The following is a 5,543-nucleotide window of genomic DNA, read 5'->3' as shown; positions in this document are numbered from 1 at the left end:
AAGCCCAACATCTAGAGGTAAAGCCCAACTTCGGATGTAAAGCTGAACATCTAGTCGTAAAGCGAAATGTCTATAGGGAAAGCCCAACTTCTAGAGGTAAAGGCAAACATCTAGATATAAAACCCAAAATCGAGAGGTAAAGCCCAACATATAGAAGTATAGCCCAAATTCTAGAGATAAATTCCGAAGTCTAGATAAAAAGCCCAACATCTAGAGGTTAGAGCCCAACATCTAGAGGTGAAGCAAAACATATAGAGGTATATCCCAACATCTAGAGGTGAAGCCCAACATCTAAATGTAAAGCAAAACATCTAGATGTAAACCCCTACATCTAGAGGTAAAGTCCAATAACTAGACTTAAAGACCAACATCTAGAGGTAAAGCCCAACGTCCAGAGGTAATGACCAACTTCTAGAGGAAAAGCCAAAAATCTAGATTTAAAACCCAAAATCAAAAGGTAAAGCCCAAAATCTAGATTTAAAGCCCACAATCTACATGTAAATCCCACCATCTAGAGGTAAAACCCACCATCCAGAGGTAAAACCCAACGTCTAGAGGTAAAACCCAACATCTAGAGGTAAAGCCCAAGGTCTGGAGGTAAAGCCCAGCTTCTAGAGAGAAGCCAAAAATCCAGATGGAAAACCCAAAATCTAGAAGTAAAGCTCAACATCTAGAGGTAAAGCCCAACATCTAAAAATAAAGCCCCACATCTAGAGGAGAAGCCCAACCTCTAGATATGAATCCCACATCTAGAGGAAAAAACAACATCTAGAAGTAAAACCCAACATCTAGAGGTAAAGCCCAATGTCTAGAGGTAAAGCCCAACATCTAGAGGTAAAAAACAAGCGATGTAAGGCCCAAAGTCTAGAGCTAAAGCAGAAAATCTAGATTTAAAGCCCAACATCTAGAGGTAAAGTAGAATGTATTGAGGGAAAGCCAAACATTTAGATGTAAAGCCCAACATCTAGAGGTAAAGCCAAAAATCTAGATGTATAACCCAAAATCTTGAGGTAAAGAAAAACATCAAGAGGTAAAGCAGGACATCTAGAGGTAAAGAAGAAGCAGTGCAATGCCCAAAATCTAGAGGTAAACCCTAACGTCTAGATTTAAAGACCAAAGCCTAGATATAAAGCCCAACATCGTGAGGTTATGACAAACATCTAGAGGTAAAGAAGAACATGTAGAGGTAAAGCCGAAGCAATGTAAAGCCCAACATCTAGAGTTAAAGCCCTACGTCTAGATTTAAAGCCCAAAGTCTAGATATAAAGCCCAACATCTATTTGTAAATCCCAAAATCTGGAGGTAAAGCCTAACATCTATGATTAAAGCCCAACATCTAGAGGTAAAGCCCAACTTCGGATGTAAAGCTGAACATCTAGTCGTAAAGCGAAATGTCTATAGGGAAAGCCCAACTTCTAGAGGTAAAGGCAAACATCTAGATATAAAACCCAAAATCGAGAGGTAAAGCCCAACATATAGAAGTATAGCCCAAATTCTAGAGATAAATTCCGAAGTTTAGATAAAAAGCCCAACATCTAGAGGTTAGAGCCCAACATCTAGAGGTGAAGCAAAACATATAGAGGTATATCCCAACATCTAGAGGTGAAGCCCAACATCTAAATGTAAAGCAAAACATCTAGATGTAAACCCCTACATCTAGAGGTAAAGTCCAATATCTAGACTTAAAGACCAACATCTAGAGGTAAAGCCCAACGTCCAGAGGTAATGACCAACTTCTAGAGGAAAAGCCAAAAATCTAGATTTAAAACCCAAAATCAAAAGGTAAAGCCCAAAATCTAGATTTAAAGCCCACAATCTACATGTAAATCCCACCATCTAGAGGTAAAACCCACCATCCAGAGGTAAAACCCAACGTCTAGAGGTAAAACCCAACATCTAGAGGTAAAGCCCAACGTCTGGAGGTAAAGCCCAGCTTCTAGAGAGAAGCCAAAAATCCAGATGGAAAACCCAAAATCTAGAAGTAAAGCTCAACATCTAGAGGTAAAGCCCAACATCTAAAAATAAAGCCCCACATCTAGAGGAGAAGCCCAACCTCTAGATATGAATCCCACATCTAGAGGAAAAAACAACATCTAGAAGTAAAACCCAACATCTAGAGGTAAAGCCCAATGTCTAGAGGTAAACCCCAACATCTAGAGGTAAAAAACAAGCGATGTAAGGCCCAAAGTCTAGAGCTAAAGCAGAAAATCTAGATTTAAAGCCCAACATCTAGAGGTAAAGTAGAATGTATTGAGGGAAAGCCAAACATCTAGATGTAAAGCCCAACATCTAGAGGTAAAGCCAAAAATCTAGATGTATAACCCAAAATCTTGAGGTAAAGAAAAACATCAAGAGGTAAAGCAGGACATCTAGAGGTAAAGAAGAAGCAGTGCAATGCCCAAAATCTAGAGGTAAACCCTAACGTCTAGATTTAAAGACCAAAGCCTAGATATAAAGCCCAACATCGTGAGGTTATGACAAACATCTAGAGGTAAAGAAGAACATGTAGAGGTAAAGCCGAAGCAATGTAAAGCCCAACATCTAGAGTTAAAGCCCTACGTCTAGATTTAAAGCCCAAAGTCTAGATATAAAGCCCAACATCTATTTGTAAATCCCAAAATCTAGAGGTAAAGCCTAACATCTATGTTTAAAGCCCAACATCTAGAGGTAAAGCCCAACTTCGGATGTAAAGCTGAACATCTAGTCGTAAAGCGAAATGTCTATAGGGAAAGCCCAACTTCTAGAGGTAAAGGCAAACATCTAGATATAAAACCCAAAATCGAGAGGTAAAGCCCAACATATAGAAGTATAGCCCAAATTCTAGAGATAAATTCCGAAGTCTAGATAAAAAGCCCAACATCTAGAGGTTAGAGCCCAACATCTAGAGGTGAAGCAAAACATATAGAGGTATATCCCAACATCTAGAGGTGAAGCCCAACATCTAAATGTAAAGCAAAACATCTAGATGTAAACCCCTACATCTAGAGGTAAAGTCCAATATCTAGACTTAAAGACCAACATCTAGAGGTAAAGCCCAACGTCCAGAGGTAATGACCAACTTCTAGAGGAAAAGCCAAAAATCTAGATTTAAAACCCAAAATCAAAAGGTAAAGCCCAAAATCTAGATTTAAAGCCCACAATCTACATGTAAATCCCACCATCTAGAGGTAAAACCCACCATCCAGAGGTAAAACCCAACGTCTAGAGGTAAAACCCAACATCTAGAGGTAAAGCCCAAGGTCTGGAGGTAAAGCCCAGCTTCTAGAGAGAAGCCAAAAATCCAGATGGAAAACCCAAAATCTAGAAGTAAAGCTCAACATCTAGAGGTAAAGCCCAACATCTAAAAATAAAGCCCCACATCTAGAGGAGAAGCCCAACCTCTAGATATGAATCCCACATCTAGAGGAAAAAACAACATCTAGAAGTAAAACCCAACATCTAGAGGTAAAGCCCAATGTCTAGAGGTAAAGCCCAACATCTAGAGGTAAAAAACAAGCGATGTAAGGCCCAAAGTCTAGAGCTAAAGCAGAAAATCTAGATTTAAAGCCCAACATCTAGAGGTAAAGTAGAATGTATTGAGGGAAAGCCAAACATCTAGATGTAAAGCCCAACATCTAGAGGTAAAGCCAAAAATCTAGATGTATAACCCAAAATCTTGAGGTAAAGAAAAACATCAAGAGGTAAAGCAGGACATCTAGAGGTAAAGAAGAAGCAGTGCAATGCCCAAAATCTAGAGTTAAACCCCAACGTCTAGATTTAAAGACCAAAGCCTAGATATAAAGCCCAACATCTGGAGGTTATGACAAACATCTAGAGGTAAAGAAGAACATGTAGAGGTAAAGCCGAAGCAATGTAAAGCCCAACATCTAGAGTTAAAGCCCTACGTCTAGATTTAAAGCCCAAAGTCTAGATATAAAGCCCAACATCTATTTGTAAATCCCAAAATCTAGAGGTAAAGCCTAACATCTATGTTTAAAGCCCAACATCTAGAGGTAAAGCCCAACTTCGGATGTAAAGCTGAACATCTAGTCGTAAAGCGAAATGTCTATAGGGAAAGCCCAACTTCTAGAGGTAAAGGCAAACATCTAGATATAAAACCCAAAATCGAGAGGTAAAGCCCAACATATAGAAGTATAGCCCAAATTCTAGAGATAAATTCCGAAGTCTAGATAAAAAGCCCAACATCTAGAGGTTAGAGCCCAACATCTAGAGGTGAAGCAAAACATATAGAGGTATATCCCAACATCTAGAGGTGAAGCCCAACATCTAAATGTAAAGCAAAACATCTAGATGTAAACCCCTACATCTAGAGGTAAAGTCCAATATCTAGACTTAAAGACCAACATCTAGAGGTAAAGCCCAACGTCCAGAGGTAATGACCAACTTCTAGAGGAAAAGCCAAAAATCTAGATTTAAAACCCAAAATCAAAAGGTAAAGCCCAAAATCTAGATTTAAAGCCCACAATCTACATGTAAATCCCACCATCTAGAGGTAAAACCCACCATCCAGAGGTAAAACCCAACGTCTAGAGGTAAAACCCAACATCTAGAGGTAAAGCCCAAGGTCTGGAGGTAAAGCCCAGCTTCTAGAGAGAAGCCAAAAATCCAGATGGAAAACCCAAAATCTAGAAGTAAAGCTCAACATCTAGAGGTAAAGCCCAACATCTAAAAATAAAGCCCCACATCTAGAGGAGAAGCCCAACCTCTAGATATGAATCCCACATCTAGAGGAAAAAACAACATCTAGAAGTAAAACCCAACATCTAGAGGTAAAGCCCAATGTCTAGAGGTAAAGCCCAACATCTAGAGGTAAAAAACAAGCGATGTAAGGCCCAAAGTCTAGAGCTAAAGCAGAAAATCTAGATTTAAAGCCCAACATCTAGAGGTAAAGTAGAATGTATTGAGGGAAAGCCAAACATCTAGATGTAAAGCCCAACATCTAGAGGTAAAGCCAAAAATCTAGATGTATAACCCAAAATCTTGAGGTAAAGAAAAACATCAAGAGGTAAAGCAGGACATCTAGAGGTAAAGAAGAAGCAGTGCAATGCCCAAAATCTAGAGGTAAACCCTAACGTCTAGATTTAAAGACCAAAGCCTAGATATAAAGCCCAACATCGTGAGGTTATGACAAACATCTAGAGGTAAAGAAGAACATGTAGAGGTAAAGCCGAAGCAATGTAAAGCCCAACATCTAGAGTTAAAGCCCTACGTCTAGATTTAAAGCCCAAAGTCTAGATATAAAGCCCAACATCTATTTGTAAATCCCAAAATCTGGAGGTAAAGCCTAACATCTAGGGTTAAAGCCCAACATCTAGAGGTAAAGCCCAACTTCGGATGTAAAGCTGAACATCTAGTCGTAAAGCGAAATGTCTATAGGGAAAGCCCAACTTCTAGAGGTAAAGGCAAACATCTAGATATAAAACCCAAAATCGAGAGGTAAAGCCCAACATATAGAAGTATAGCCCAAATTCTAGAGATAAATTCCGAAGTCTAGATAAAAAGCCCAACATCTAGAGGTTAGAGCCCAACATCTAGAGGTGAAG

This window comes from Leptosomus discolor, unplaced genomic scaffold (assembly GCF_034619465.1).
Source record: "Leptosomus discolor isolate bLepDis1 unplaced genomic scaffold, bLepDis1.hap2 HAP2_SCAFFOLD_27, whole genome shotgun sequence".
In the NCBI taxonomy this organism is placed as follows: Eukaryota; Metazoa; Chordata; class Aves; order Leptosomiformes; family Leptosomidae; genus Leptosomus; species Leptosomus discolor.
The sequence above is the reverse complement of the archived record's forward strand: the minus strand, read 5'-3'. Positions refer to the sequence as shown.